Below are 10,166 nucleotides of genomic sequence, written 5' to 3'. Positions count from 1 at the left end.
AAAGAGATTGGTGTCGCTGTGAAAGACTCGCATGTTATTGCCTTGTGTTGAGACATGTTTTGACATATAATTCTAGCTATGTGGGGTCTCATTCTCTCCTCAGTGGCCCCTCTGTTTCCTAGAGAAGCTCACTGTTTTCACTTGTCAATAATACATCTATGGAATTTACAATTATTATGTTTACATTCCTTGACCAGAATTTACCCTGTATTGGTTTCCAGCTATGGATCTAGTCAAAGAGATAAGATTAGAGAAGGTTCTTTATAGAACTTTTCTCGCATAAGTCTATAAGACATAAGAAAGGGTTCTACCATAGCACCAGATACAGGGTTGGGTAACCATAGCACCAGATCACGGGTGTAGCCATAGCACAGATCGGGTTTTAGCCATAAGCACCGACAGGGTGTAACCGATGCACCAGTACAGGGTTGTAACCCCAAGCCAGACAGGGTTGTAACAATCGCCGGACCAGACAGGGTTTGTAACCATTTCAGCACCTCAACCCGGTTGTAGCCATAGCACCAGACAGGGTTGTAGGCCATAGCTATCCTAAGACAGGTTGTAGTCCATAGCCCAGATCAGGGTTGTACAGCCATATTGCACCAGACAGGTTTAGCCAGCAGCCAGACAAGGGGTTTAGCCATTTAGCACCACTACAGGTTGTAGCCATCAGTGCAGCAGACAGGTGTGTTGCCAAGTCACCAGACAGGTTGTGCCATTAGGCACCTAGACATGTTGGTTGTAGCCCATATGGCCATCCGAGACAGGGTTGTTAGCCAAGCACCGAGATTCAGGTGGTAGCCATAGCCCATGTACAGGGTTGGTAGATATCGTCACCAGAATGGGTTGTTAACCATAGCACCAGACTGGTTGTAACCATATGGCATCACCTGAACAGGGTTTAACCATTAAGCGATCAGAGCAGGGTTGTTAGCATTAGCACCAGCAGGGTTGTAGCCATGAAGCATCCAGACAGGTTGTAACCATAGCACCAGAGCTAGGGTTGTAGCATAGTTACGCAGACAAGGGTTGTAACCATAGCAACCCTATGTACATTAGGTGTGTCCAGAAGTATTTTTTGATGCTGCATCTGAGTTTGTCGCTTCCGTCACTCGGTCACGTGGTTGCTCGTTGTTTAATCAACATTCTACAGACGCCTCAGCCCATTGACGCTCCAATTAGTAGAACGAGAGGCTAAAGACTTTTGAACGGTGGGCGGATGACGTGTGCTGCTAAAATTACACATGAGGGCTTAATTTGTCCAATTTCCACTTGTCCCATGTTGTCACATTTGTCACTGACAGCATGACATGGCCTATTCTACCTTCTCTCAGTTTGTTCCTGATTTATTCAATCATGTTCAAATCTCCAAACCTCACATGTGGATGCTTGGACGCTTAGACACATAGAGAGCCCTTGTTTTTCTTAGAGTAGAGTAGTGGATGATTTACCTCTAAGACACATAAGAGCCCTTAAATTTTTCTATAGAGTATGAGTGTCGAATTGATTTTACCTAGCACCTGATCAGCAGCCTCTTTTTTTCTATAGAGTAGGTAGTCGGATATTTTACTTTTAGACACATAGAGAGCCCGCTTGTTTGTCTCTATAGAGTAGACGATAGTGGATGATCTTTACCTTAGACACATCAGAGACCTCTTTCTTTTCTATAGAGTAGAGTAGGATATTTTACTTAGACCACATAGAGAGCCCTTGTTTTTCCTATAGGTAGACGTGTCCGCGTACTTTTACCAGCCATAGAGGCTTTCCTCTTCCGGAGGTGAATTACCTAGACCAGAAGCCCCTTGTTTTTCTACTCATTAAGAGTAGAGTAGTGGATGATTACTTGTACATTCACCATAGAGAGCCCTTGTTTTTCTATATTGCATACGAGTAGTGGATGATTTTACTAGACACAAGAGATGCCCTTGTTTTTCTATAAGTATAGTAGTAGTGGATGTATTTTAACATTAGAACATAGATGAGCCTTGTTTTCTATAGAGTAGAGTCGTGGATGATTTTACTATTAGACACATAGAGAGCCCTTGTTTCTATATGATTGTACGAGTAGTGGATGATTTTTACTTTAGACACATAGAGAGCCCTTGTTTTTCTATAGAGTAGAGTAGTGAGATTTTACCCTTAGACACATAGTTAGAGGCCTTGTTTTTCTAGCCATGCGACAACCTTTCCTTCTGTGGCAGCTATTATTTGTCTGACAGATTTCCAAGAAATTCATTCTAACGACCAGTAGTATTTTCTCTTCTCTATGCTGTGCTGTTTCTCCACCTAGGAACATTTTATGCTTACCTTCCTGGAACTGTCCTGCATAAGGGAGCGCTAGATCAAGCGCTGAACGTCCTTGATTTGAATAGTATTGAGCCAGGTCTGGTGGCCTGGATGCCCATTCTGGTCTAGTTTGTGGGTCTCGACAGCGTGTGAGGTGGCAGAGATTCCTTGCCGTCATGGTGGAATGTGATCATTTCCAGCCCATAGCCAAATTCCATGTTTTATAACACCAAGGCTGTTTTTACATGGTAATAAACATTTTATCCAAACACATTCCTGTTGCTGTCGACAACAACAATGTTCATAAGGAAATTAAAAAACATTTGTTTTGTTTGCTATTGCCACTTAACTGTTAATTCGGATGGTTTCCATTCTTTCTTTATTGTTGACTTACAAGTAAACTGTTGCATTTTGCCGAGTCATTTCCATGGACACATACAGCTTAAAATAAAATAACTAAATGACAAATTATATCCTACTGAGAATGCACATTCACTGTTTCTTTAGGTTGTATATTCCGAAGATGATCTCTCCTGACGTACAGGACATCAAGCATTATATTCTAGATATGGACCATACAGAGGTTTCTGTCATCGTATATAGTGTACATAGTTCTAGGGGTTGAGCAGGAAGAGGAAGTTGAGGGGGATGAAGCAGGAAGCAGGATGTTGTGGGGGGTGAGGCAGGGGAAGAGGATGTTGAGGGGGTTTGAAGCAGGAAGAGGATGTTGAGGGGGTTGAGCAGGAAGAGGATGCATTGTGGGGGGTGAGCAGGAAGAGGATGTTGAAGGGGCGTTGAAACAGGAAGAGGATGTTGAGGGGGTTGAAGGCAAGAAGAGGATGTTTGGAGGCAGGAAGAGGATATTGAGGGGGTTGAGCAGGAAGAGGATATTGAGGGGGTTTGAGGGCAGGAAGAGGATGTTGAGGGGGTGTGAGCAGGAAGAGAATGTAGAGGAAGATGTTGTGGGGGTTGAGCAGGAAGAGGGTGTTTCCGTTGTCATGCTGTTTGTTGATGTATGATTGGAGATAGTGTTCAGGTTTGATGGGATCAAGGGTCGTGTAATATACAGGTCTCAGTTCAGGCCTTGTACAGTCTCTCCTGTTCATGTCTGGCTGTCTCACTCATTGTACAGGTCTCAGTTCAGCCTTGTACAGTCCTCCTGTTCATGTCTGGACTGTCTGCATCATTGTACAGGTCTCAGTTCAGCCTGGTACAGTCTCTCCTGTTCATGTCTGGACTGTCTGCACATGTACAGGTCTCAGTTCAGCTTGTACAGTCTCTCCTGTTCATGTCTGGACTGTCTGCATCATTGTACAGGTCTCAGTTCAGCCTTGTACAGTCTCTCCTGTTCATGTCTGGACTGTCTGCATCATTGTACAGGTCTCAGTTCAGCCTGGTACAGTCTCTCCTGTTCATGGTCTGGACTGTCTGCATCATTGTACAGGTCTCAGTTCAGCCTGATACAGTCTCCTCCTGTTCATGTCTGGACTGTCTGCATCATTGAACAGGTCTCAGTTCAGCCTTGTACAGTCTCTCCTGTTCATGTCTGGACTGTCTGTATCATTGTACAGGTCTCAGTTCAGCCTGGTACAGTCTCTCCTGTTCATGTCTGGACTGTCCTGCATCATTGTACAGGTCTCAGTTCAGCCTGGTACAGTTCTCCCTGTTCATGTCTGGACTGTCTGCATCATTGTACAGGTCTCAGTTCAGCCTTGTACAGTCTCTCCTGTTCATGTCTGGACTGTCTGCATCATTGTACAGGTCTCAGTTCAGCCTTGTACAGTCTCTCCTGTTCATGTCTGGACTGTCTGCATCATTGTACAGGTCTCAGTTCAGCCTTGTACAGTCTCTCCTGTTCATGTCTGGACTGTCTGCATCGTTGAGACGACACAAGACGATTTTTAAAGCTTGGCTGTGTCCCCATTTCCCTATTTAAGTGCACCTACTTTTGACCAACGCTTGAGCAGCAAACTCATAGGCTATGTCCACAATGGCACCGTTTTCCATGTTTAATGTTATGAAGCAGCTACAAGGAGTGCACTGAATAGGGAATTGGGTGCCGTCCAGGGAGGAGGCCCATACTATTCCTCATCCTCATGTAAACATGCTGCTGTATGCTAAATGTAGCTAATTTAACTTGTTGTAATTCCTCATGTAAACATGGCTGCTGTATGCTAAATGTAGCTATTTACTTGTTGTGATTCCTCATGTAAACATGCTGCTGTATGCTAAATGTAGCTAATTTACTTGTTGTAATTCCTCATGTCTCTTCTCTTCCACACAGTGACAGACTTTGGGATTGCTAACCTCTCCGGTGGTCTGGACCTCTTGGAGCACAAGCTGACAGAGTCTGTGCGCAAACGGGCGGCACGCCAAGAAGGACGACTACAACATCGAGGTGCTGCTGGCTGTGGACGACTCTGTGGTGCGCTTCATGGCAAGGAGCACGTACAGAACTAGTTCTCACACTCATCAACATAGTGAGTCCATTTTAACTCTTTATGCCACACATATAAATACTTTGTGGAATGCTATTGGCGATTCCACGCCAGCGTAGGCCGAAAATTTTTTGGTTTGTCAGATTGTTCTGGCAATGCTCACATAGTAACTTCATTGGGAGGAAGGGTGTTTGACCATCACCAACAATTTTGGGGAAAATCATGATGAAAGTTGCTTTGTAGGCCCTTTTTAAACCCTATGGCTGCGTTTACACAGGCAGCCCAATTCTGATATTTTCTTTCTCCATAAATTGGTCTTTTGATCAATCAAATCAGATCTTTTTCACATCAGATCTTTTTCAGAGCTAAACTGATTGGTCAAAAGACCAATGTGAAGTTAGCTCAGAATTGGGGCTGCTGTGTAAACGCAGCGTAGGTCTGTGAACCGTACGTGATACAGACGTCTGAGTGTCGTTATCCTCCTTATATTGTTCTCTCACATATGGAGTATGTTTACATTTTGGAGAAAAAAATCACACACTAATTTCATCAACATTTAAAATACTTATATTAATATCTCAAAAAGTACCCTTTTTGTTTTTACAATATTGGTTGTAACAATATATTCTTCAAACACATTTCCAGAGTGGGCTCTCTGGTACTTTTAATGATATGACCCATTTTATACATAGAAATTGATATTATAAAGTCATTAACCAACCACAGCCCTCCTTTAGGATTGCACATTCAGCAAATCACCAGCAGAGGGAGTTCCCTTTTGTATCCATTTTCCCATTCACTGTGTTGGCGGGYCTCATAAATCGTATCTTCGGAGTTAGCAGAGAGCCCACTCTGGAAATTGTATGTACTTGTAGAGTATATMGATCCAAACAATACTGTTGAGATATTCATATTTTAAATGTTGCATAAATGAATGTGAAAATAGTATTTCAGAATCAATACATACACCATATTTTAGAGCACACTATAAAGATTTTGTCMGTGTCATGTACGGTTCACAGATCATAGGGTCTTACAGGAGGCATGTATAGGTTTAAAAAGGGTCTACAATGTCCACTTTCATTATGATTAATACAATTTAAAAAAAATACCAATTAGTGAAAAAAATTGTTTGTGATACAAATGTAAAAAGAATGTTAAATATCCTTCCTACCAATGAAGTATCTATGTGATAATTGGCAGAACAATCTGAGATATAAAATATATGGSGTCTACGCTGGCATGGAATCGCCCCATGTGAATGTTACACATCACATACCCACCYCTCTACTTAAGTGTTACCTTAAAAGGTCCCGTACAGTCAAAAATCATGTTTTTAATCAAATTGGATTATATTAGGATGAAACGAGATCAAAGATGACCAAAGTATAACAAATGACTGTTGCTTCTAAAGTTTGATCATAAAGTCACACTTGGATTCAGGAGGCGGGATTATTAAGGMTTTTTTGTGACATCACAAAAAGGCTCTCATTTTAATACACCAATGGTAACGTCTTATTCTCTTACCTAATTTAAATAAGGTACGCCTCGTAACCAACATTTCAGAAGGCGTGTTTGCAGAGAGGTATGGTTTACATAGCTKGTTAGCTTGTCTACTGGTGCCTAAAGTTGACTGCGGCGTGTCAACAAATATAATTAGAGGTTTCCCCTATTCATCTATTCTAAGGCACATGTACTTCTAGGTTTCAGCTTTCGTCTGTGTCTGGTGTTCGCTACAGTAGTTACTGGCTAGCTAGGTCTTCAGCCAGCATGGAACAAAAGCAAGGGGAAGGGTTGCCAAAAAAAAACCAACACAGTCGTCACGTCATTACGTCGAGAGACATTTCAAACAGGAGATTCATACAAACTTCTTGACATCGTTGATGGTCATGAGTTATGAACATTGTCTGAGAGTTAATACACACTGAGTATTACCAAACATTAGGACACAGCTTCCTAATACTGAGTTGGAAAAACCCACCAGTTTCAAACCGGTGTACCTGACACCTACTACCAGACCCCATTCAACCCACTAGTGTTGTCCCTGACACCTACTCCGACCCCATTCAACCCACTAGTGTTGCAGTTAAAACCGGTGTGTCTGACACCTACTACCAGACCCCATTCAACCCACTAGTGTTACAGTTTAAACCGGTGTTACCTGGCACCTACTACCAGACCCCATTCAACCCACTAGTGTTGTCCCTGACACCTACTACCAGACCATTCAACCCACTAGTGTTACAGTTCAAACCGGTGTGTCTGACACCTACTACCAGACCCCATTCAACCCACTAGTGTTGCAGTTTAAACCGGTGTGCCTGACACCTACTACCAGACCCCATTCAACCCACTAGTGTTGCCAGTTTAAACCGGTGTGCCTGACACCTATAACCAGACCCCATTCAACCCACTAGTGTTGCAGTTTAAACCGGTGTGCCTGACACTACTACCAGACCCCATTCACCCACTAGTGTTGTCCCTGACACCTACTACCAGACCCCATTCAACCCACTAGTGTTACAGTTTAAACCGGTGAGCCTGACACCTACTACAGACCCCATTAAAGGCACTTCAGTCTTTTGTCTTGCCCATTCCACCCTCTGAATGGCACACATACACATTCAATGTCTCATTTGTCTCAAGGCCTCAAAATAATTATTTAACCGTCTCCTCCACTTCATCTACACTGATTTGAAGTAACAGCAATAAGGGATCATCGCTTTCACCTGGTCAGTCTCTGTCATGGAAATAGCATTTTGTCTATATTGATGCTTTATTCAATACCAAACAGGATATAATACTAATTTGTGAAACCGGTGAGAGAGTAATGTATGACAGGATTGGATGTTGCATGCAATTTCATTGTTGTTTTTGAGTTGATTTGTGTATCAGAAAATGTGCTTGAGATAATCTGCCTGCAGCACTGCTCACTGTGTTCACGGTGGTTGACATGGACGTTTTCAAAGAACCGTCACTCACGCTGAACCTCCCCGCCACTCAGACTACTAGTCCCGCCCACTCAGACTACTAGGTCCCCGCCCACTCAGACTACTAGGTCCCCGCCCACTCAGACTACTAGCTCCCGCCCATCAGACTACTAGCTCCCCGCCCACTCAGACTACTAAGGTCCCCCGCCCACTCAGACTACTAGGTCCCCGCCCACTCAGACTACTAGCTCCCCGCCCACTCAGACTCTAGGTCCCGCCCACTCAGACTACTAGGTCCCCGCCCACTCAGACTACTAGGTCCCCGCCCACTCAGACTACTAGGTCCCCGCCCACTCAGACTACTAGGTCCCCGCCCACTCAGCTACTAGGTCGATCAGCCTAAGGTCCCGCCACTCAGCCTACTAGGTCCCTAGGTCCCCGCCCACTAGGTCCCCGCCACTAGGTCTACTAGGTCTGCAGCTCCTAGGTCCCGCCCACTCAGACTACTAGCTCCCCGCCCACTCAGACTACTAGGTCCCCGCCCACTCAGACTACTAGGTCCCGCCCACTCAGACTACTAGGTCCCCGCCACTCAGACTACTAGCTCCCCGCCCACTCAAGACTACTAGGTCCCCGCCCACTCAGACTCACTAGGTCGCCAGTCAGACTACTAGGTCCCGCCCACTCAGACTACTAGTCCCCGCCCACTCAGACTACTAGGTCCCGCTCACTCACCTACTAGGTCCCCGCCCACTCAGCCTACTAGGTTCCCTAGGTCCCCGCCCACTAGGTCCCCGCCACTAGGTCTACTAGGTCTGCAGCTCCAGGTCCCGCCACTCAGACTACTAGCTCCCCGCCCACTCAGACTACTAGGTCCCGCCCACTCAGACTACTAGGTCCCCGCCCACTCAGACTACTAGCTCCCCGCCCACTCAGACTACTAGGTCCCGCCCACTCAGACTACTAGGTCCCGCCACTCAGACTACTAGGTCCCGCCCACTCAGACTACTAGGTCCCGCCCACTCAGACTACTAGGTCCCGCCCACTCAGACTACTAGGTCCCGCCCCACTAGGTCCCCGCCCACTAGGTTCTACTAGGTCTGAGCTCCTAGGTCCCGCCCACTCAGACTACTAGCTCCCCCGCCCACTCAGACTACTAGGTCCCCGCCCACTCAGACTACTAGGTCCCCGCCCACTCAGACTACTAGGTCCCGCCAGACTACTAGGTGTCCCCGCCACAGACTACTAGGTCCCCGCCCACTCAGCCTACCTAGGTCCCCGCCCAGACTACTAGGTCCCGCCACTCACTACTAGGTCCCGCCCAGACTACTAGGTCCCCGCCCACTCAGACTACTAGCTCCCTGCCCACTCAGACTAACTAGCTCCCCGCCCACTCAGACTACTAGGTCCCCGCCCAGACTACTAGGTCCCCCCGCACTCAATCTGTCCTTTCAGACTTCCTAACTTCAAATTTTGAAATGTTTTATTGGTGAAAAATATTGTGGGTGATGTTTTAGTCACTCAAAAGGCAATTTTACATGGGAATCAGAATGAGTGTTCGGGACCTTTAAATCTTTCCTAACTGTTTGTCCCCTATACACTGTTTGGCTGTGTGTGAGTGCTTTAACTTTCCTGTGAACAGCTTACTGTACTATTCACCATTCAGACCAGGGTTGGGGGTCAATTCCATTTAAATTCACTTATGTAAACTGAAATTCCAAAAAGCTATTTGGAATGTAATTGACCAAACCAGTTGACCTTTACCTGCAGTACAAGATGACTGTTTGTGGAAGTTGGAAAACTGTGCTCTCTCGTGGGGATGACTTGCCATGATAGAGTAGTAACAGCTTTGTTGCTGGCTTCGCTGGGCCAGACTGATTCTCACCCCCCAATGTGTATAGATTCCCCCTCAGGGCCTAGTTGGTTACTGTACTAGTCCCCTCCTCTCACATAGTGGACGTTGCACGTTTATGTTACCCTCGTCTCTCTCTCTCTCTCTCGCTCTCTCGCTCCTCTCTTCTCTCCTGTCTCTCTGTCTCTCTCTCTCTCTCTCTCTCTCTCTCTCTCTCTCTCCTCTCTCTCATCTCTTCTCTCTCTCTCTCTCTCTCTTCTTCTCTCTCTCTCTCTCTCTCTGTCTCTCTCTCTCTCTCTCTCTCTCTCTCTCTCTCTCTCTCTCTCTCTCTCTTCTCTCTCTCTGTCTCTCTCTCTCTCTCTCTCTCTCTCTCTTCTCTCTCTCTCTCTCTTCTCTCTCTCTCTCCTCTCTCTCTCTCCTCCTCTCTCTTCCTTCTCTCTCTCTCTCTCTTTCTGAATGTTGATGGATTACTAATGAAAGAGAAAAACCTCTCCAGTTTGTTCACTAAGTCTCAGGCAGCTCCTAACCAGCCTTAATCTGATTCCACAACCCTAAAATCACCCAAGTCAGATGTATAGCAGGCTGCTGGTTTCACTCTGTAACAGTTGACCATTTGGGTCCAGCAGGGGTGGTCTGATTAGCTGCACTAGACCTGTCACT

General features: G+C 45.7%; 1 protein-coding gene across 1 annotated transcript in view; it reads left to right on the top strand.

Annotated features, from left to right (window-relative positions):
• Nucleotides 1-10,166, top strand: part of LOC112078018 (A disintegrin and metalloproteinase with thrombospondin motifs 14-like) — a gene marked incomplete at its 3' end in the record, with an annotated part of 47,725 nt that overhangs the window by 2,115 nt on the left and 35,444 nt on the right. The window contains exon 2 of the mRNA XM_070441915.1: nucleotides 4,571-4,766. The remainder of the gene's footprint in view (nucleotides 1-4,570; nucleotides 4,767-10,166) is intronic.

This window comes from Salvelinus sp. IW2-2015, unplaced genomic scaffold (assembly GCF_002910315.2).
Source record: "Salvelinus sp. IW2-2015 unplaced genomic scaffold, ASM291031v2 Un_scaffold5157, whole genome shotgun sequence".
NCBI lineage: Eukaryota > Metazoa > Chordata > Actinopteri > Salmoniformes > Salmonidae > Salvelinus > Salvelinus sp. IW2-2015.
The sequence above is the reverse complement of the archived record's forward strand: the minus strand, read 5'-3'. Positions and strand labels throughout refer to the sequence as shown.